Source organism: Peromyscus maniculatus, chromosome 11 (genome assembly GCF_049852395.1).
Source record: "Peromyscus maniculatus bairdii isolate BWxNUB_F1_BW_parent chromosome 11, HU_Pman_BW_mat_3.1, whole genome shotgun sequence".
Classification (NCBI taxonomy): domain Eukaryota; kingdom Metazoa; phylum Chordata; class Mammalia; order Rodentia; family Cricetidae; genus Peromyscus; species Peromyscus maniculatus.
The window spans coordinates 36580031-36603826 of NC_134862.1; the positions used below are offsets into that span (position 1 = coordinate 36580031).

Sequence of the window (23796 nt, forward strand, 5' to 3'; positions counted from 1 at the left end):
ACAAAGCTTAACCTCTGTCTTCCACATGTTCACACATATGCGTACACATGCCCCATGCACATACACATGTGAGTACATACATATGTGAGTATATACATACTTGAGCACATATATCATGCTCTCTCTCTGTCTCTGTCTCTGCTTCTCTCTCTCTCTCTCTCTCTCTCTCTCTCTCTTGCTCGCTTGCTCTTTTTCTCTCTCTCTTTCACACACACACACACACACACACACACACACACACACACACAAACACACATCACTTCCCTGTAACTGGGATATCAAGGGAACAGAAACTGAATTCCCTCAGTTAAGCTCACAATAAGCTCTCTGAGCAAACACTCATCAGAAACCACAAGCCAGCAGTTTTGGAGGGCTCGGCTGGCATTTCCATATATGTTTGTTTACAAAATATTTTATCACTTTCTTCACTAGTAACAGCATTTCGAATGTGCAGATTTTACCTAAAACTACAAGATCTAGCTTCTCCTGAATAATTTTTAAAAGTTTAAAAATGCAGACTCAATTTATTTTCAACAATTATGCCGCTGATGCCAGACCAGAATGATGCCGCATCTGGACTGCCTCCTGCTGACCTTCTCCTCAGATCACCTCATCGAGGTCAGTCCCCGCCATCCTGCCCCCGAGGACTAGTGGCAGTTCTGATGGTCACACAGCTGACTTCTTTCTCTCTTCTGGTAGCTGCCTTTATTTATACCACCCCCGTGGCCTTTGCAGCTATATCCCTGTTTCAGACCTTCCTTCCTTTCCTCTCTCTCTTCCTACTCTAAGCCACACCTTCTGGTTATAACCAGGGGTGTCTTAACTGCAACCTTTCCTTTTGTAAGTCTGAGTGTGTACACGTGTGTATTGGTGTGCTCACATGAGTAGGTGAGCTCACATATGTGAGCGCACATATGTAAGAGCATACAGGTGCAGACTGAAAGAGTACCTCTACTGTCCACCTAATCTGTTGAGACAGATTTCCCATTGGCCTGGGGCATGGAATAAGCTAGGCTGACTGGCGAGAGTTCCGGGAATCCTCCTGTCTCTACCTTCCCAGCACTGGGATTACAGCCAGTGTTGTGTGGATTCTGGATGCCAAGCTCAGGTCTTTGTCCTTTCCCTGAAAGTCCTTTACCAGCTGAGCCTCCCCGCTGGCCCTGAGTCCTCCTTTAGGCTCTGCCCACTGGCCTCATTAGAGATGGGTCAGGACCGGATCGCAGAATGACCTTCTAGGCAGAACAGAATGATGTGGAAGAATAAGACAGTTGGACAGTCAATAAACCAATAGTCACAACTCACTGGGGTCCTCTGGAAAATGAGGGTTCAGACCCTCACCCCTCACCCTTCTCTGTGATCCTGATCAATATATAAGATGTTGGTCAATATGTCAGTGTAGAAGATCTCATCTATATTTAAGTATAAAGACATGTAAAGCTTCTCCCTTCTCTTGTATAGAATCCTGCCCTTCCTGCCATACAGGATAGTTGTAAAAGGCAGAGAAGACAGTCTAAGAAGGTGACCTATAAAGCTCATAAAACTAAATCAACTGAACTTTTTGTTTTTTCTGAATTACTAGATTGCACAGACATAGGGAAACTATCTACCATTCCCAGTTCTCTTAACTCTTCTTGAAAAAGTAACAGCATAGCAACGTATATGTAATATATGATGCTTTCAACATCCACCCAACAAAGAGAGAGTGGGAAAAAGATAGTCACTTTATAAACCTACCTTAGCACTATTATCAACATCGCTGAGTTTAAAGGAAGTTATGCAATGTAGAATTTCAACCAAACAGAACCCAAAGACTTGAAGATGTTTATCTACCATCTAGCACAGGGATGGAGATGAGAGGGGTGTTCCAGCATCTAGGGTGCCTGCCAGTCATTGACTCCTTTAAAATCAGATTCTCTCCTACCCCTTCTAGAACCTGACCTACAGACTCACACGTTCTTTGCCGGTATCAGCAGGGTCATCAGGAGTCACCAGTGCCCTGTTCTGCCACTTCAGCCCACATGATCAGGCTGCACCTTGCTAAGGTATGAAGTAGATTAAAGTGGTAGATTAACGTCACTACGCTGGAAACTGAACGGGAAGTCTCAGGTGACTGGCCGACATCCGGAACAATAAGTTACAAGTGGGGTTAAACTAGAGGCTAGGAGCTTAGACTCCCGGGTTGGGAAGGTCAAAGGATTAAATCTAACTCCACCACACACTTAGGCAAGCTATTTGGCCCGGCGGTCTCTACTTCCTTTTATTAAATACTAATGCTTACTCCACCCATGACCTTGTGTAGATTAAATAGTATAGCGTATGTGTGTCGATGTGGTGCAGTGCAGGGCTTATGATAAACCCCCAGAAAATGATTACATCATCTAGCACCCCAAGTAGCCTATCCATGAGCAGGCTGATTAGCAGCACCTATGTGGATAGATGTCAACTTTGCAGGCCAAGGTACAGTTCCCAGATGAGTCTATCGGCCATATAGGACCATCTCCTACCAGAGACTTTCTATGGCTGGATGGTATATACAAATCCTTTTGTGTGAAACCTCTTGCAAGTTACAGACCTCTGTGGAGCATGCTCTTCACCAGTGCACGCATCCACAGGAATAGAGTCCTCCTTGCATGCCCTGGCTTTGTGCTTAAGACCTGAACAAGGCAAGTCCTTCAGCATTCCATCATGGATGGGGAGGGGCTCATGAGGCCCTCCCTCTTCCTGTGACATGCTGGGGGGGGGGCAGTCATATTCATCAGTGGTGAGGGCACTGGTAAATTATCCTTGCTCAAGTAAATAACTCGTACCCAGGGTCACATCAGCAACACTAATTGCAGTGTCGCATACCAAAAAAGACATGAAGGTGGAAGAGGACCCTTTGGAGATTTAATGGGAGAGGAATGGAGGAGAAGAGAGGGTCATGGGAAGACTTAGAACATTCTATATGTGCGTGAAACTATGGAAGAATAAATAAAATAAAAGAAATCCACTGTGCATGTATACACAGGTTAGACACTGACCTGAGCTCTCCTCTAGGATGGTAAAGGGATGGCAAGGGTCCCTCCCCTAAAAGAGACTGACTCCCAGGAAGGGAGCAGACAGGTTCCAGATGTCATTCTAATACGGAGACTAAAAGAAACTAAGATGTTAGAATTGAGTTTAATTTTTATTGTTAGGATTTTTCTTTTAACTTTTTGTTCCTGGTTGTTGTTGTTTTCTTAAGGAAAGGTCTTGCTATGTAGGCCAAGCCATCAGCTTTCTGGGTGATACTCCTGCTTCTGTGACTCCAGCATACTGCTGCGCTACCCTGTCCCACGAGTTGAAGGTACTGAGTCCGGTATTTCCTGAGTCCTTGTGGACTAAATTCTACAGCGATGCACATTGTATCCAGGAGACCACAGCAGCCTTAGAGCCTCGGGAGGCAGATTCCACACAGCCACATGACTTTCAGTCTACTGTAAGGAACGGCAGAGGAAACGAGCGTACAAAGGGAAGTGTATTTATCTGACAGCTTTGGAGACAGAGGAGAGAAAGGAGGAGAGTGAGAGAGAAAGGGAGAGAGAGAGAAAGCAGGGGGAGGGAGGGGAGAGGGAAGAAGAAAGGAGAGAGAGGGAAGAGAGACGGAAGTGAGAGAGTGAGAGAAAAGAGAGAGGAAGAGAAGAGAGAAGGAGGAGATGGAGACAGGACAAGGGAAGAGAGACCATGGGACTATGTCACCAGTAACTTCAGGACTTCCTAGAAGGCCTCACCTACCATCAGTTCCATTGTCCCCTGCGGGGCATCTCTTTGCAGGTGTGGCCTTCAATCAAATGAACCCCTAGGAGCCCCCTTAAACAGCACCAGGGTCACAGTACTGTGTTCTGGCCGCTTTGCCTCACAGCAGGGACTCACGAACAGAAGCATTTATCTCAGCGGAGGAGGAGAGGACACAGAGCGGAGGACCCTGGAGGTCGCTGTGGGGGCAGCTGTGGTGCTAACACAGTCCGGCTGGCAGAGTCTCTCAGCCTGTGCCCAGCTAGGTCTTCCCTTGGAAGTCTGCCCAGGGCCTGGTTCTTTCTGCGAGTCTTTCTAAGCCACCTAAAACCAGTGAGAAAAGTCTTCCCTTCCACTTAAGCCCAAAGGTATGGTGGTGTCCATTACTGAGTCAGACTGACACAGAATGGTGTATAAAAAGACAAGGAAGTAGCAACAAGGGGACATTGATAGTAACGAGACAGGGGGGGAAACTAATGGGGGGGCGGGGGCAACGGGCTGGCTCAGTGGATAAAGGCACTTTCGGCCAAGCCTGACAAACTGAGTTCAATCCCTGGGACCTGTATGTTTGAAGGAAAGAATTGACTCCCATATATTGTCCTCCGACTTCCATGTATCTGCCAAGGCACAATCGATCCCCCATAAACACACACATACAAAATAAATGTTTTAAATCTTAAAAAGAAAAACTGTGAGATGAGAGGAATTTTCTTGAGATGAAGTGGTCAAAAGGCCTAATTGTATACTTGTATGTATTAAATTGTATGTACTTATATGTGTGTTTGTGTGTATGTGTGTGTGTGTGTGTGTGTGTGTGTGTGTGTGTGTGTGTGTCTAGCTGTATGTGCCTATGCATGTGGAGACCAGAGGACAGCCTTGGCTGTTATTAATAAGATGCCATCCACCTTGTATTTTTAAAACAGGGTCTCCCCCTAGCCTGAAACTCTAAGTAGGTAGAGTAGGTAGGTAGGCTAAGCTGACAGGCCAGTGAGCCCCAGGAGTCTTTCTGTCTCCACATCCTGGCACTGGAATTGTAGGTGTCCCTCACTACTTCCAGCTGTTCTTGTTTTCTGTGTTGGCTCAAGAGTCTGAACTCAGGTTCTCATGATTGCAAGCCCACACAGAGCAAACGTCAATGACTAAGGCCCCAAAGTAGAGAAAAACTTGCTGGATTTATTCCTTGGTGCATGGAACAGCATGGTTGGGGACAATGACCGCAGAACCTTGAACAGTCCTAGAGTTGCTCTAAGTTGGCACACGGACTCATGCCAGTCTGTGTACAACTTGCTGGTGACCACTAGATCATGCCAAAACCAAGAACAAGACCTCCCAGACCGGGGAGACGGCTCACTGGGTAAAAGACTTGCCTCCCAAGTGTGAGGACATGAGTTCTGATCCCTACAACGTTTCTGTTGCTGGGATAAAACACCCTGAGAGAAAACAAGTCAGGAAAGGAAGGCTAACAGTTGCTGAGGGGATTCAGTCCATCACAACTGGAAGACATGGCAGCAGCTGCCTCAGGCCGGCCTGACGGGAGGCAGAGACATCAAACATCAGCCACACACAGGAAGCAGAGAGAACAGGAAGTAGAGAGAACAGGAAGTGGGGGTAGACTTCAAGACTTCAAAGTCACCCCCAACACACACACACACACACACACACACACACACACACACACACACACACAGAGAGAGAGAGAGAGAGAGAGAGACAGAGACAGAGACAGAGACAGAGAGAGAAAGAGAGAGAGAGAGAATACTCACAGACTCCACGGCAGTTTCACAGTACCACAGTGCTGAAGCAATACTTGAATCACATTTTATAAAATGATCCACCCATGACAGAATGGAAATTCAAAACAAGACTAGTCCTAGACCACAGGTAGCTCAGGAAGCATCATTCTCTAGGCCTCTCTCGCCTCTGACTTCTGCAGATAGTCCGTATTTCTCGGCTCTGTGTGGCCACCATGACTCAACTCTGCTGGAACAGCTTAGCAGCAGCCAAGGACAGTAAGTCAACAAACAGGTGTGGCTGTCTTCCAATAAAACTTTATCTACACAGACACATAGTGGGCAGGTTTTGGCCTGATTTGTAGCTGGTCAACTCTGTATTAAGCCACAGGAAGGAGACTGGACTTGGCCTAAAGAAAATAAAACCACCTGCCTGGTGGAAGTGCTGTCTTTCCCATGATCCTTCTCATCATGGTGTATTGGTTAAAATTTTTGTGTCTTGGTCCCTCCTTCAGAAAGGCAGTTGGAGTTCCTCCCAGCTCCTGGTCAAGGCTTTCCCAGCAATCTTGGCAGAAGTCTCTGCTTATAGAGAATATGTATCTGTGGGGTGTCCAGACATAAACGGGACACCCATACATCATACTGCACTCAAAGATTCAGGGACCATCGAGGAAGAAGGAGTAAAAAGACAGTCGGTGCCAGAGGTCAGGGTGGACCATGCCAGAACTGTCTTCTGGGCATGACAGAGCTGCTGCACAGCTGTGCTGCTTACAACAGCTGTGTGGACCTGCACAAGATCCACATAAGACCAAGCCAACCAACATGCCAGCATGGAGGGACAGAGGGACTCAGGCACCCCCGCTCCTAACTGAAGAGCTAGTGGTGGATAATGGCTTTTGGAGGAGGAAGACTTGTGCTCTTGTTGTTGTTTGTTGTTTGTTTGTGTTTTAGGTGTGGCCCCTGGTAGGTCAGGTTTGCTCGAGTGGACAGCCCCTGAGTACACAGGCAGTCCAAACTGAATCTGGTAGGTTACCTTTTTGAAAAGAAAGGGGAGGGGGAGTGAGGTGGAAGCTGGACCAATGTCCTAGTGGCTAATAGCACCTGCTGCTTTTGAAGAAGACTCAGGTTCGATTCCCAACACCCATATGGTGGCTCACAACCATCCATAACTCCAGTTCCAGGGGATCTGATGTCCTCCTCTGACCTCTGTGGGCACCAGGTATATAGGTGGTGCACACAGTACATGAAAACAGCTATATGCATAAAAACAAAATCTCTCTTTAAAACGTGGGCATGTGTTTGGGAGGAGAGACAGGAAGTAGGGGTGGAGCTGAGAGGAGTTGGGGAGCAGGAGTGAAGATGATCATGTACACTGCATGTCTGTACGAATTAATAAAATTATTTCTCTTGAAGAAGTGGCTGCTTATGGAACATATATCTAAAAGAAGAATCGCCCAGGAATATGTCTTTCACCCCACCTTCCAGGAACAAGCCTGGTACCCCTCATTCTGATCTAACTCAGAGCCTGAAGAGGCCAGCCACTCACTCTCTGGACCTGCCAACCAAGTCCAGGCTCAACTAATTCTGTATGTCACCTTGCCACTCCATAGCCCCAGGTCTGCCATCCCATTATTCATCACAAAGTTGATTGGGATCCAAATGGACTTCTGAGGCCATTGACTGCCTCTCAACTTGGGTGGGCATGGGGGGCGGTACTGAAATTCTTGCATGGGGCAGGCACAGATCATGCACGTAGCCTCGTTTTCCCTCCAGGCTTTGATACTGCCACAGGCAGGGAAGCTGTCTTTATCACCTATTACATGAACACAGTTCCATGTGCACACACAGCAAAGCGGCTCTTCTGCCCGCCAGGAGCACAGAGTCCTGTGTGTACGAGAGGATGGACTCCCTCCAGTGAGTCCGTTCAGTAGGCCGAGAGCTGAGTCAGGTTTTTCCTGAAATCCCTTCTATTCAATATTTCTTTCACTGACTCACGCCACTCTTAATGGGTAAAACGTCGCTGTTGCAAGATCCCTTAAAATACCCCTCCCGAGCCAACCACGGTTTATCTTGGCAGCAGGTAGCTCAAAAAAAAAAAAAAAATTGGAAAGTCTCTACTTGGCATGGTCTCTGAGCTACTGGCACGTCAGAGATTAATAAAGCACATTTAACGGCGCTCAGGATGCTGCAACATGATCCCTCACCGTGAAATGTACGAGATTCTTTGTTCACGGTGAACAAAGTTGAAGGCAGGATGGGCCAACTGTGACACGCGGGCATAGGAAACATTCCAGAAGCCTGAACATCTTGCATCTGGCAACCGGTGGGTGGGCATTGATGCCCAGCGCTCAACTAGACATCTGCTCAGTGTTCTCTGGTGTGTAAGCTGGGCAGGGGCACGGGACCCCTGAGCTAGGGACGGATGGAGCAAACAACAGTGCCAAGATATCTGGGCTGCATGTGTTTCCTTGAAGTACGAGAAAATAGTGAGCTGAAGGACAGTCCTGTTAAGAAACTTCGCAGAAGAAAATCAGGATTTACCAAGACATTTCCAAACATTTTGGTTTTTCTTTAGGAAGAGAATATTAACCGAGGAGGAAAAACAACAACCAAACAAACTTTGCTTGACTGTACAGGTGTGGGGCTGATAGCACAATAAGGGAGCAACAGGGGAAAAAAATAGAGCTAAAACTCAAACAGCCATTAGACGGGCAATTACAGGTTTCGAGGAGGAAGCAGTTCACTGTCGAACTCCACACACCTGGATTCTTGCAAAGCGAGTACCGGAAGAAAGGAACAAGGAACCACAAGGAGCCACACCAGAGCAAAGGCACCATGGTGAGCGCCAGCGCAGCCTCCACGTGCTGGGCGATGCCTGGATCTATTTACACTATTAACACTGAGCGGCTCCTCAGAGTCCTCCAGAAAACTCGCCCACGCCTGCAAACCAGAACTCCAGACCATTGTAATGCTCCTCTTGAGCCCAGTGACCTTGATTCTCTACATCAACATCCACTCACTCACGCGCGGCGGGGCAGAAAGCAAAGCAAAGAAAAATTCTCTCCTTACCTAAAAGGCATAGCAGACGGGGTCAGCCGGATGCTCTGCCACCTTCAGCCAGCGCGCGAGCGTTCTGTCTCACTCCATGCAAAGTCCTAGTGCTACCCAGGAGGGCTCTTGGGGGTTCTCGGATCTTCCTGGAGGAGTTTTTGATCACTGGCTTGCTTAACAAACACGCCTGTGTTCTGTGGGTGTTTGAATGCAGTACCACACTGGGCACCAGGCCAACACTCAGCTTCCACAGGCAACCAGAGGAAAACTCACACCCTCCCACACAGGCTTCCCTCCTCGGTGTCTCTTAAGGTGGGGACCCAGGTGTCATCTCCGGCTGGAGGCTGGCAGGAGAGGGAGCTCCCCTTGCCGGCTTCTCTCCTGCCTTGTGGGGGCCCCAAAGTTTGTTTTTCTATCTCGCTGCCCCGACGACGTTCTCCTCGCGATCGGGATCCCCCGGCTTGCCTTTCCACCAGCTGCACTTTAAATGTATTTTAATTGGCTGGAATGTCGAAAGAATCTATTTGGCAGTCGTTTACATGGGAAGCACGCCCAGGGCAGCTGAAAAGAGGCCCCAGAAGCGGACGATTACTTCATCAAAAGCGGCGGTTTGAATAGCTCTGACTCCTACATAACTCCAAGGAACGGAGTTCTAGAGGCAAGCTGGAATAATTAATAATTTGTGGAGAAAATTCTTCATTCATCTGAAAAAGCCAAAACGAGGGGGAAATCCCTCTAGGTAGGAGAGTTCTTTCTGAAAGGGGTGATTTATTAGGGTCCCTGCTCTGCTCTCCACAAACACTGATTTTTGTATAGCCTTACAGGAGTAGATATGCATAATTCCGTTTGCCTGAAAACTTAATTCAAGTAATTTTCATTCTCCAAGAGCCCCTGAGATGCGTGGTACTATTTCATCCTTATATGTTAGCCATATGCTACAATAAATATTGTCCGTGAGTAATATGTACTTGCTCATTGTCTTTCTTTCTCTTGGCTGGTTGGTTGGTTGGTTGATGGCCTCGGCTAGATCCAGCCTCAAATAAATTCACTGTGAGTCAAAGCAGATCATCGTCACCACATAGAATTTACAAGCCTGATTAGAATTGAAAACATTGAAAGGGGGTTGGGGGATGGATGGTTCAGTGGATAAGAACACTTGCTGGGCAGGTGTGAGGACTTGAGTTCAAATCCTGAGAACCCACATGAAAAGCCAGGTGTGATTGTGCACGCCTCTCATCTCCACAGGAGGGAACCTGGGGCTTGCTGGCTGGAAGCCTTGCTATAGTGAAGGAGCCTGCCACAGCAGAATAAGGTAGAAGTGGATACAGGAGGACCCCCAACTTCCTTCTCTGGCCTCTGCATGGACGTGGACATGCATATACTCGCACCTATATGAGTATACACTCTCTTAAACACTCCAAAGAAAACACTCAAAAATGCCAGTTTAGGCAGATTCTGACACTGAACAGTCGATAAGTAGATAAAATGTCTCAAAAATAGAATGACGACAAAGCAAGCTATAAGTCACATAAAAGAAGGAAGTGGAAGAGTTTCTCTTGACTGCTGGTTTCCTTCCCCAGGGGTATAGCTCACCCGGGCTTACCGATGTAAAAAGCCCAGGCCCCCTGGGTTGCCCTGCTGATCTTCCTTCCGAACACCTGCCCTTAGTGGACTACCCAGAAGGAGGCACGCAGCCTGAGTTTGCCTCTCTGTGGAAAATGTGAGCCGGGGAACACTGACACACTCATTCCTTTGCCTTTTCTTCCTATTAATAAAACTGTCTGTGGTTCCCAACAAGACAGAACATGAGGAAGGGTGATGTATGTGCCTGCCGCTCAGGATGGCTTGCTGAACCGCTCAGAGGCGAAACCCAGCTCCCTGGGAAGCTAAAGAGAAGGTTGGGAGAGAGGACCAGGCTGGCTTCATGGACGTGGGATCTTCCCAGTCCTGCAGAACTCTGCAGAGACTTGTGTGTCTAACAATGTGCTACCTTTTGACAGGGTTGTTTTGTTACATGAATTTGTTTACTTTGTGTATATGTGTACCCATGTAGAGGTCAGAGGACAACCTGCAGGAGTCAGTTTTCTCCTTCCACCCCGTGGGTCCCCAGGATCAAACTCAGGTCATCAGAGGACAACATGCAGTTCTTTCCTTCCACCCTGTGGGTCCCCAGGATCAAGTCACCAGGATTTCCACTCAGGTCATCAGGAGTGGCAAACACTTGTACCTGCAGAGCCATCTCACGGGCCTTCCTGTGGTATGATATTTTGTTTGCGTTCTGACAAACAAAGCTTGCCTGGAGATCAGAGGGCAGGGCCAGCCACTAGTTGGCCATAGAGGCCAGGCAGTGGTAGCACATATCTTTAATCCCAGCACTAGGGAGGAAGAAGCAGGAAGATCAGGCATTCAAGGCCACCCTGGGCTACAGGAGATTGGTCCAGTCTAAAAGAGAAACAGAGCTGGGTGGTGGTAGTGCACGCCTTTAATCCCAGCACCAGGGAGGTGGAGACAGGAATATAAAGTGGGTGGAGACAGGATCTCCCCTGCCCATTCAGTCTGAGGATTTTTTTTTTTTTAATGATGGAGAGATGTGTGTTTTTTTTGTTTTTTGTTTTTTGTTTTGTTTTTTTTTTTTTTTTCTCTCGAGACAGGGTTTTTCTGTGTAGTTTTGCGCCTTTCCTGGAACTCACTTTGGAGACCAGGCTGGCCTCGAACTCACAGAGATCCACCTGCCTCTGCCTCCCTAGTGCTGGGACTAAAGGCGTGCGCCACCATGCCCGGCCAGTCTGAGGATTCTTAAAAACAGGAGCCCCCTTTTTAGTCTGAGATGTCATAGAGGTAAGAAGTAACTGTGGCTGCTCTGCTTCTCTGACCTTTCAGCTTTCACCCTTGTTATTTGACTTTGGGTTTTTATTGTGAAGACTAATTAGGATCACGCTTCCCCTTCCTCTTGCCATTCTTGACTTCTTAACTGAATAAGGGGCCCTGGGATTTCAGTTTGCTTTGGAACTGGGAAACAGGCAACTGCCCCTGAGAGGAATAGTAGCTATGACATTAAACACAGGGTGATTTAAAAACAGGGAAAAGCCTAGTACAGGTTGCATGGCCAGCGGTTTCCATAATTTGGTCTTAGTCAGTGTTCTGCTGGGAGGATGGTGGGTGGATGTCAGGAACGCTCTCTATGTGCTATAAGCATTTTACCTTGGTGCATCAGATGGGTTCAGAGAATCTTTGTCCCCATGAAGTCAGTTCCCCCACCAAGTTGTGTTAAGGACAGAGAGATCCATGAACAACTGGCCATCTTCTTTTTTGAAATTAACTTAGACAACGTGAACTTTGGACCCCAAACCCGAAGGCAGGGCTAACCCACCACTGTGACTTCCAGCAGCTCTCAAGCTCTTAGAGGAGCCGGGGTCCCTGGAGTGCTCTCCACAGCCTGCCCTGACGCCTGGATGGCAGCCTCCCTTGGCTTATCAGAAGGCAGACAGAAGAGCTAAGAGAGGAACTCTGGTCTCAGGTGTCAAGTACTTCCTGTCTCTGGTATCTTGGGCCTGCCTGTTACCTGGACTTCTAAATGTTTGACATAAGTGTTTAATAAGCAAACAGATCGGCATTCCAGAAAGAGAATTTCAGGGTTTAACTGATTCTGTTATTTTTAAAAGAACATTAGAAGCAAGAAAATAATCACAGAGAGAGAGAGAGACAGACAGACAGACAGACAGACAGACAGAGTCCTGTTTGTATGCTTTCTTTTGCTACACATGTTCCTACTTTGTTTTGGCCTGTTTATGTTCAAGTATACCTGTATGTGTATGTGCTTGTAGAGGCCAAAGATCAATGAATCATCTCCGCAGTCTCTCTCAGTCTTATTTTTTGGAAATAAGGTCCCTTTGATGAACCCAGAGCTCACAGACATGGTTAGACTGGTTGGCCAGTGTGGTGGTTTGAATATGAAATGGCCTCCTCAGGTCTGGGTGTTTGAACACTTGGTCCTCAGCTGGAGCTACTGTGTGGGGAGACTTAGGAGGTGCAGCCTTGATGTCACTGGGGGTAGGCCAGGGAAGAGGGAGGGGTGGAAATGATGTCAATATAGTACTTATATATGAAATTCTCAAAAAAAAGTTTAATAAAATTAACCAGGACAGTGGTTGTTCTCGACATTACTTGTCTTGCCTTTATTCAATCCTCACAAAATGCTGAGGGGTAAGCAGTATTTATCCTCGGTTTGCAGATTTATAAACTGGGATAAAGATTTGTCAGCGTTGTTCACATCGTCACTTCTAGAAGCTGGCAGAGCAGAGATTCTAACCCTGCTCTATCTCTTTCTCCCTTCAACTCCCCACCTGTCAAAAGCAGACCAGGAGACAAAAGCCAATCGGCTCTTTGGTGGCCTCTTTAACCCCAAGATTTGATGCTGATGCAGGCCAAAGGCCCTGAGTAAGGACAAGATGCTGACCTGGGGAACTCTGGAGGTAAGGGGAGAGAGAGAAGGAGGGGGAGGGGGGAAGGCAGGAGGAAGAGGGAGGGGGGAGAGGGAAGGAGAGAGGAGAGGAAGGGAAGGAGAGAGAGGGAGGGGAGAGGGAAGAAGAGAGAAAAAAGGGGAGAGGGAAGGAAAGAGAGGAAGTGAGGAGGGAAGGAGAGAAAGAGAGAGGGAAGGAGAGGGAGGGGGGAGAGGGAAGGAGAGAGAGGGAAGGGGAGAGTGACAAAGGGGGACTTTGAATGTCCCTTGCATTCAGTGATGGTGTTTTAAAGTCCCTGCATCTAAAAGAAGTGCTTCAGAAGACAGAGTGCAAAGGAACAACTCACCAGTGTGTTGGAAAGCCAAAGACAATTCACTACACACAAGTGCAGCTGCTGTAATCAAATAAAGTCTTACAATTTCCATGGGATCGTGACCACTGAAGAGTTCACCAAAGTCAACTGACAAGATGATGAGTGCACAGCTTTGGAATTTGTCCTTGCCAAGCACACCTCCCCAGTCATTGCCACAGGCAATCATGAGGAGACCTCACAGCCTCCAAAGTCCCTGTCGCTGCATTGTCGAGAAGCAGGTCAGCAATGTCTAAGAGACAGGCCACTCATGGTTGTGTCTGTGTTGATGGGTCTTGGGCCACGTCCTGGGGTGAATTAGCTCTCTGCACATGGGTACCATGATTACCCAGATTTGAAAGATGGAAAAAAGGGGGCACAGAGACTGGACTTGACGTTTGCAGTGACAATAACATAATGGAGGCCTTCCGGCTTCCCAACACCGCTCTCTTGAGACTCACAGCAGCCGCTGTCCTGAGCTTTGGGACAAGCAGCTGAGCAGCTCAACTCTGGCTTCCCCTCATCACCTCCCCAATGGTCTGCTATTTTCTCCAGCAGTTGGGAATGGTTTTCTTCCTCCCGACACAGGTCTCTAAGAGGTCCAGTTCGATAGAGGTGTTTTAAAGGTTTTTCTTGGCTTGTTTGGGTGGATACTGTCTTACAACTCCAGAAGATGTTTTGCTAAAATGTACTGGGGATCCTGGTTATTTCATTCTGTGGCAGTGAATCAACACTCTGACCAAAAGCAACTTATGGGAGTTGCTTACGCCTCCAGGTCACAGTTTATCCAAGGAAGTCACATCAGGAACTGGAAGGCAGGGCTGCTTGCTACTCCATACAGCATTGTCTCTGACCAAGGAACTCACTCCCAGCCAAGGAAGTGCAGGAGGAATCATGAAGGAATGCTGCTTAAAACCTGGTTTTCAGAACCAGCTGGCTTTCTTAGTGCAGGGCCACCTGTCGAGGCTCCACCACAGTGAGCTGAGCCCTCCCACATCCGTTAACAATCAAGACAACCCCTCACAGACACGCCCACAGGCAAATCTGATCTGAGCAATTCCTCAGTTGAGGCTCCCTAAGCTGATGACTCTGGGCTGTGTCAAGTTGACAGTTAAAGGTGACCGGGACACTGGATAAAGTAAAACCCTTTTGTTTAGGCTGAGTACCAGTATGAACGATCTAGCAGGGCCTGGGACATGGCTAACTCAGTGAGGATCTGAGTTCAATCCTGAGAGCCCATGTGAAAAACCCATGCTTAGAATCCCAGCACAAGCAGGGTGGTGGTGGCACACACCTTAAATCCCAGCACTCAGGAGGCAAAGGCTGGTGGATTTCTGTGAGTTTGAGGCCAGCCTGACCTACAGAGCAAGTTCCAGGACAGGCACCAAAACTACACAGAGAAACCCTGTCTCGAAAAAGAAAAAAAAAAAAACTCAGTAAAGAATCCCAGCAAAGAGGAGGATAAACAGACAGAGCACCAGCCCAACAAACACTCTAGTTTAATCAGTGATCTGAAAGCCAGTGAGAGGCTGTATCTCAAAAACCAAGGTGGAGAGCAAGTGAGGAAGAAGGCCAAGGTTGTCCTCTGGTCTCTACACACATTCACATAGATGTGCACATATTCACATGAACATGTCCACATACCCACAAACATGTTCACATGAGCATGCATACATATACTCCTGTGTACGTGTGTGTGTGTGTGTGTGTGTGTGTGTGTGTGTGTGTGTGTGCATGCAATGCTCCTACTATATTTACAAGGAACATACAAGTATGTTGTCTTGGGATTATGGGTTTTCATAGGCATGTGTTGCCTAGAGAACTTAGTTCTTTCGGAGGGAATCAGTCCCTCACAGGTACTAGCCTATGGGGCTAGGACAACCCTAGACTTAGTTATCCATGGAAGAGGAGGCAACACAGAAGAGAGAGATTGGGGGCCCAGTTTCTCTCAAGACATCTTTTTAGTTTGACCAACCGCCTCAAACCTCATCTCCACTATATCTGTCCTCCGTGACCAAAAAATAAAGCAACCTTCCATTCCAGCCCAAACAATCGCTTACAGCAGAAGGACTCACAGTTAGGCACCCAAGGTCACTGTCTGCTTTGCCATTGACAGCTGTGGGCAAGCGATTCAGCTGGTCTGAGGTGCAGAGTCCTCTGCTCAGAGAAGCCATGGTTATACCTGTGTCCGAGTGCTGAGGTGCCAAGGCACGGGGGCCTCCCAGTGCACAGCCCTGTCCTTGTGTTAATTCTTCTTCTCTTCCGCCACTGTCTTGGATAACCGCTGCCAACAGGAAGACAGGTCAGACCCACAAGCTCTTCTCAAAGACTCTGAACGGAAAGCTATTGTAACCATGCCCTGAGGATTCTCTTCTCTCCCTGCTACCATATGTTGGCTGCATAACTCAAATCAGTTCCCCCCACCCCAAAAAAAAGCCAGGAAGGGGATGGCTCAGTGGGGATGGCTCAGTGGGCATGTTCTGGCTCAGTCATGAGGACTTGAATACACACACACACACACACACACACACACACACACACACACTATATATATATATATATATATATATATATATATATATATATATATATATATATATATATATATTCTCAGGTTTTCATTTCCCGAACCCCTCCAGACCCTACCCACCTAATTTAAGGATTTTCTCTTCACCCCCTTTCTCAAAAACAAAACACACACACACACACACACACACACACACACACACACACACACACACACCTGGAGGGGGAAAGAGGAAAGAGAGAAGGAGAGAGAGAGAGAAATGAAAACCAAAACAAATAAACAGAAACCAACAAGATGAAAACAGTCAAAATGAAACCAAAAGCCCATGGGGAGGCGGGGCATGCAGGGGCATGGAGTTTGTTCTGTGTTGGTCAGCTACTACTGGGCACGGGGCCTGCCCTGGAGTGTAGTGGATATACCCAGTGACACGCCTTTGGAAAAGGCCGAGTTTCTCTTCGCCAGCTGATGCTAATTGCAAATCGCTTCTTGGTTAAGAACGGGACACCGTGTCCACTTCCCTTAGTGCTGGGACCCTGTGTTCTTGAACCTATGCATGAGGCTAGTCTCTGTGCTATTGCATGTCATGTGTGCCTCTGTCCTGTCGTGTCTGGGAGGCACCTTGGAGTCATTTAGGGAAAACAGACCATGGAACTTCTTCACCACAGAAAGAAGAAAGGAATGTTGGAGCCCATTTAGGGTTCCTCATGGCTTTACCGAGCAGGTCTGCATGGAGAGGATGATTGGACCATGGGCCTGAGTTCCAGGTGTCTGAGATGGTCTGCACTTGGCTGTGCTGGGAAGAGGTCTTTTGCTCCACCCCTTGGCATTCCTTTAAAAGCCCTCTGGCAGAGACGGTCAGGGTCCAATGGGTTAGGATCCAGGCCCTCCTGAGGCTATCCTGTATTTTCTATCCCCTCTATACTTCTAATATTTCCTGCTGCTCCTACTCAAGAGTGCCCTGGGGAAAAGTGGGGGTGGGATGGTCCCCCACAAAGGAAGAAAGAAGGGAGTGAGGAAAGCTGAAATGCAAGCCCAGACAAGCTAGAGCTGTTTTTGTACATGGAGGGTGTATGCACATATGTGGATGCACATGTATGGGGTGTGTGCAACATGTGTGGGGTGCCCTCCAAGGCCAGAAGAGGGCATTGGATCCCCTGTGGTCCTGTTGGTTTGAACCCTGGGTCCTCTGGAAGAGCATCAAGTGCTCTTAACCCCTGAGCCATCCCTCAGGCCGCTAGAGGGAATCTTTAACAAATGTGGTAAGTTGAAGAGGTGGTAAAGTGATCTGGAAAAGATAAACGATGAAATTATTCATTGGTTATTTATCAGTTTTGTACTGAAAAAAAAAACAACAACAACCTGAACAATGAGTGAGAAGAAAGAACAATATATAATCATAGGGGTGAACAAAGATTTGATGAGATGGGTGTGAAATTCAATACAGGGACAACAACGAAGGCATAAATGCTCGCAAAGAGGACATCAATAGATGGGGAAGGGGAGCCTCGTGCTTCCAAGCTTAGGAGCACAGCAGTGAGAGGCTGTTATAGGACGCCACCTGAGGACGGGGCCCCCCTTTCTTCACCAGGGCTCTCTCAGAAACTCCCCAGCGATGGAAATGACCTCGGGAATGACAATGAGGAGATTACAAAGAGCTTCGGTCAGTGCCACAGAGTGCCCCACTTAATCTGTGGAGAAATTATGCCCACTTAGGAAGAAAAGCAAAATTTCATCCGTTTAGAAAATACAAAAGACTTGTGCTCTGAAATCTACCAGATGAGATGACAGGGTTCTGCTTAAACCCACAAAGTTGGCCTCAGCTCTGTCTAATTTCGGGGTGAGCACATGTGGTCTCTGGGCATGTCCCCACTGTGGCTCTCTCCCTGATAGTTTAGGCACATCCCACAAACAAGCATACACACTCCAGCCCAAAACATGGTAGGCATTGAGCTCATTCTCTCTCTCTCTCTCTCTCTCTCTCTCTCTCTCTCTCTCTCTCTCTCTCTCTCCCTCCCTCCCTCTCTCTCTCAATAAAAACTTTCTGTGTCAGTCTGTCTGTTCACACACATTTATGCCAGTGTGGGCACACGTGTACCACAGCCCATGAGTGCAGGTCAAAGGGCAGTCTCAAGTGCCAGCCCTCGCCTCGCCTTTCACGTTGTTTGCAACCATATCTCATTTTTGCTTTCTCACCGCTTATCACAGTGGGGAACTGGCCCGTGAGCTTCTGGGGATTCGCCATCCTGTCTCCACCTCCCAGTATCCTGAAGGAACACTGAGGTCACAGGTACGCACTGGGATTCCAGACGAACACTACAGAACTCTGCTTCACCTGGGCTCTGAACACAGGTCCTCATGCTCCCACGGCGAGCTCTTCACTCCCCTGAGCTGTCTCCCCAGGCCATGGTGAGATTTTTAAAGAACAGTTTTGTAGCTCAAACGCGCAGTTCTGGAGCATGCGCTCCTCAGAGGACAATGTCCGTCATCGCGTCAAAGGCTGGCTCTGCCTGATCGGGCCGTGGGCACCACTAACCTCCGCTGGTTCTTCTCAACTCTCTCTGCCTTACTCTGCCAAATGTATGGCTGACATCAGAAGACAACATGGATGTACTGTAGATTCTTCCTCAAGAAAGGGATGGAATAGGACAATGAGGCTTGATGCATGCTCAGCTTTATGCTAGCCGGAAGCTCGAGGACCTAGGCATGTCCTCCACACTCCAGCCAATGTGGATTCAGCTTTCTTCTAAATATCTGGTACTTCTCAGTGGCACATTTCAGTTGAGTCTATACTTTCTGTGCCGAAGCTTTCTCTCCATAATTCAGCACTGCCTGCCAATTCCTCCAGGACATTCTTCTTTGATTCCTTTCTGTTGCTGTGATAAAATGCCCTGATAGAAAGCAGTTTAGGGGGAAAACAGTTTATTTTAGCTCACAGTTCCTGGTCACAGCCCATCCTAGCAGGGAGGTCTCGGGAGCAGGAGGTTGAAACAATAGTACATCCAATCCAATCGAGAGAAACAAATGCATGCACGCTTAGTGCTCAGCCAGCTTCCTCTACCCTATACAGACCAAGGTCCCACACTAGGGGATGGTGCTGCCCTCTTTCAGGCTGGGTCTTCCCATATCTATTAGGGCAATCAAGACAATCCCCTGTAGACCTTCCCACAGGCTGACCTGATCTAGACATCTCTCTGCCACTTTCTTACCAGGTGCTTCCAGGCTGTATCAAGTTGTCAGTTCAAACTAACCATCACAGCTTTTCAAAAACCTGACAAACTCCACGCTGCGCTTTTTGCCCCCTGCTAAGGGAATTAGTGTGGTCACCGTGCAAACATTCATTGACATCTATTCTACAGGGAGACAGGTGCTTTGGGGAGCTCAGAGAGCTTTGGTCTTCGCCTTCAAAGAGACGAGAAAATCAATGACAAGTGTTCTGTAACAAGCACGGTAAATGCAATCAGAACATTCTGCTTGTGCTGCTTTTGAAGTTCGCGTTTCTTTCTCTGCCTTTTTATGAGACTCGGAAGTCTTTCTCCCCTTACAGCAGGCACATTCCTCTTTTCCACTCTGATTGGCATAGAGGTTGATTGAGACCAGTGAATACATCATTTATTCCAAGGATCATCAGGGCAACTTCAAGCTCAGAATCCCCCTAGATGACTAAGAAATAGCTACATATTGGGTTTTGAATCCTGCCAAGTCCTGAGCTACAACAACAATATTCTGCTCATGAGAACAACTCTGGAGAGGTAGTCACTGGGAGAACCAAAGAGCTATTTCTTCATTGTCTACTGTGTGTGTGTGTGTGTGTGTGTGTGTGTGTGTGTGCGCGCATTTGTGCACACATGTATGCTACTGTGTACATGTGAACTTCAGTGGTCTTGGATGTGTGGTCTTGGATGGCAAGCACAGGTCATCGGGCTCAACAGCATGTGCCTTTACCCACTGAGCCATCTCATCTGCCTCCACCTTATTTTTTTGAGGCAGGGTCTCGCCATGAGCTCACTGTGAGTTCACCAAACCGGCTATGCTGGCTGGCCAGTGAGCCCAGGGATCCTCCTCTTTCTGTCTTCCCAGCACGGGGATTACAGGTCCACACCTTCACATCTGGCTTTTTCTTCTGTGGGTTCTGAGGATTGAACTTGGGTTCTTAGGTGTGCATACCAACGGAGCCGTCTTCTCAGCTACTCCACAGGGTTCTTTAGAGCCAGTATGTGGCCAAAGCTTAGTCACACGCAGACACACGGTGACACAAGGGACATTTGGAGCTTTAGGGACTCACAAGCCATTGCCAAATCAAGGCACAATCCAACTGTGACATGTGGTTCTCTGTTACCAGTTCTCAGAGCCCTGAGGACCTGTGCCTGCCAAAGGGAGAATACTCCATTCACAGCTTTGGATGTAACTACTCGGTGCCCATGTTTTAGATGGCAATGCTAATGTCATTACCCAAGAGAAAGACAAATGATCATTCAGCCTCTGTTAGGAGAGTCACTGCTCTGGCTATGACTAGACAGAAATGGACTAATGAAAACTTTAAACTCAAATCTATGAACTCTAAAAGAGATTCTTACAGAGTACAAAGTGATTTACAGATTTATTTTTATTTTAAAGTACATGTCTATGTGTGTCTCTGTGTGGGTTTGTGTAAAGTAACACAGAGCCCACAAAGGCCAGAAGAGAGTATCAGATCCTCTGGAACAAGAGTTAAAGGCAATTGTGAGCTACCCAGTGTGGATTCTGGGAACCGAACCTGTGTCTTCTGCAAAAGCAGTGTGTGCTTTTAACTGCTGAACCATCTCTCTAGCCCCAATACAATATGACTTAAAAAAAAAAAAAAGGAAAACACCAGCTCATGCCTGCCACACCATTCCAACCAGCAAGATAATTTGGCAGGCTCCAAATTATCAGTGTTCTATTTTTACAGTCTTTTGCAAGATAAATGGCCAGGATCTACTTTCCATCATCATCAACAGTGATGGTTCACTTTCTAGGAACAAACTCTTTACAAGAGACCTAAGTATTCTTGCAAGTAAGCCAGGATGATAGCTCAGTCAGGAAAGTGTTTGCCTTGTGAGCATGAGGACCTGAGTTCAATTTCCAGAACCCAAGTGAAAAGCCGGGTGTAGTGGTGCCTGATTCTAACTCCAGCACTGGGAGGCAGGTAGCCCCTGGCCCATGGCCAGCCAGCCTAGGAAAAATGGGTGATTTCAGGTTAGTGACTTATCTCAAAAAATAAAAAGGGATGGCACTTGAGGAACAGTAACTGAGATAGTCTTTAGCTTCTCCATGCACACACAAACACACACAGGAACACATACACACACAGGAACACACAAACACACAGGAACAAACAAACACAGGAACACACAAACACACAGGAACTCACAGGAACACAGGGACACACAAACACACAGGAACACAAAGTATTTAAACAAGCAATTTTGGATTCTAGGTCCAATGATGAAACACAGGAATGAAACGAAAATATGAAAACATGAATTTGACTCCTTAGTTTAGACAAGATTGTGAAAAGGGCAACGCTTTCCTAGGGTTGAACATACTCTTGCTTTTCTAAATGGACACAGTACCAAACTTCTTCTAAATACATCTCTCTTTACCCATAGATTAGTGCAGCTCTCAGTCCTCATCATGGAAGCATCTTTGTGTGCAATGGACAATGCTTAATACAGAGACTCACAACAACTGGTCAAAGTACAGAGGACAAATGTCCATGAAGTGCTGGATAATAAATGAATGATCTGTGTTGCATAGCCTCTTTCCGAGGCTCAGGGAACATTACGGAAGAGGAGGCAGAAAGATTCTAGGAGACGGAGGTTGGGAGGGCCTGAGTGAAGCTGTGTCTTCTAGTCGTGGCAGGGCTGCTTCATTCATGAACTCCCAGCAGCTCTGGTTACCTGCATAAGACCTGCATAACATCAAGCCAGTCAAGAGTCCGGCGGGGATGGAGGAGGGGCTCACAAACTCCCATCCCTAGCTGAGCGGCTATTGACAGTGATGACTACTGGGGAGGGAGAGCCAGTTTCCTGTAGGTGTGTGGTTCCTGATGGACTGATCGTGCCCTAGTGATAGCCCCACACTCAGAGGTATGTGAACATCACTAACTGAGTTCAGTCATTATTTACAAGGGAAAAAAAAGGGAATATGAATTTTGGAGGAATCCTTGGGGATGATCTAGAAAGTGTTAGATGGGAGAGTAGGGGGCAAATATGATCAAATACATTGTATGCATATATGAAATTCCCAAAGAATAAATTAAAAAATTTATATTAAAATGGATGTTTTCACCTTGCCCGATATTAGCAAGACTTATTTACAAATTAGCATTAAAAGAATGTCGAAAAGATTTAAGAAACAAAGTGTTCAAAATGTCTCTCACCACGCCCCACTCTTAAATGTGTCTCTTTATAATGACATAAAGCTCGTAACCAGACATGTAGGGGTTACCACACTCCAGCCACCAGCTCATTGCCTGGATCAGCTAAGCACTCTGAGACTCAGTATGTCCACCCACCCACGGGATCGAGTGAGATAACAAGCGTTCATTAGTTAGAACTCTAGGGTTTGGTGGCAATGTCTATCACATGAGTTCAAAGGTACACATCTATCCATTGCTTCTGCTGCCTGTGGATCTCTTCTGTGCTGTGGGATGGTCTGTATGTCAAATTGCTCTGATTGGTCAATAAATAAAACACTGATTGGCCAGTGGCCAGGCAGGAAGTAGGTGGGACAAGGAGAAAGGAGAATTCTGGGAAGCAGAAGGCTGAGGTGGAGAGACACCGCCAGCAGCCGCCATGACCAGCAGCATGTGAAGACGCTGGTAAGCCACCAGCCACGTGGCAAGGTATAGATTTATGGAAATGGATTAATTTAAGCTATAAGAACAGTTAGCAAGAAGCCTGCCACAGCCATACAGTTTGTAAGCAATATAAGTCTCTGTGTTTACTTGGTTGAGTCTGAGCGGCTGTGGGACTGGCGGGTGACAAAGATTTGTCTGGACTGTGGGCAAGGCAGGAAAACTCTAGCTACACTTCTGGAGCTCTCCTTCTTGGGAAATGGATAACCTGCCCAGAATGTCATTAAGTCAAACTCAGAGCTAATTGTTTTGTAAAGATCTCCCTCTTTAGTACTTCTTGGGGGGGTGGCAGTAATCAGATGGGGAGACTAGGCCTCTGGCAAAAATTGAAAAGTGGTCCTGTACTACTGAGGCAGTATCCAAGGTGGCGCTGTGAGGCACCAGGGTTGTAAGATGGACAGTGCAGGGATAAGGCAGCGTAACCAACATCTTCTGGTAATGCCAAGAATTCTAAGCCTCTCATCTCACAGTCTGCCTTTCCCAAACCCAGCCATTCACATCCACTCAACATCCATCAAGAACCATCGACCCACACCCCTAAGAAAGTCAGCGTGTCTTACATGAAGCTGCCACATACTTGCTGAGATTACTGGGCCATCCGTATATCTACCACTCAATTACGTCCCAACCCGGCTCCTCATCCCTACTTTTTTTTTTTTTTTATATATCCATTTCCCTGGTTGTACACACTATTTATACTAAGTAAAGGATTTTTGTCCTACAAGTGGACAATTTCTACAATAATAACAAAGTCACCTTTCTTTTGATCTCCTATGATTCGGGCCACGGGGCAAAATAGGTTCCTGCTGAGTCTGGTTTCAGGATCCCTTCTCTCACCCATCTCTAAGGATCTACCTACTAACCATCAGAGTTGAAACGTAGGCTGGTTTCTACCGGTCCTCACTGTCGCAAGCCATCTTCAGTCACATGAAAGCCCTTCTACCCAGTCATCATCAGTGCTGTTTCCATCAGCCTTATATCTGTGCTTTACCAGTTGCTTATATATATAGCCCTATGACAGACAGTACAACCCTGTGATAGTGTATCAC

At 47.2% G+C, this 23796-nt stretch overlaps 1 protein-coding gene across 1 annotated transcript in view; it reads right to left on the bottom strand.

Annotated features, from left to right (window-relative positions):
- Nckap5 (NCK associated protein 5) overlaps positions 1 to 9004 on the bottom strand; it is a 934454-nt gene extending 925450 nt beyond the window's left edge. The window contains exon 1 of the mRNA XM_076547257.1: positions 8553 to 9004. The gene's annotated coding sequence lies outside the window, so the exon portion shown is untranslated. The remainder of the gene's footprint in view (positions 1 to 8552) is intronic.
- Between the last annotated feature and the right edge of the window lie 14792 nt (positions 9005 to 23796).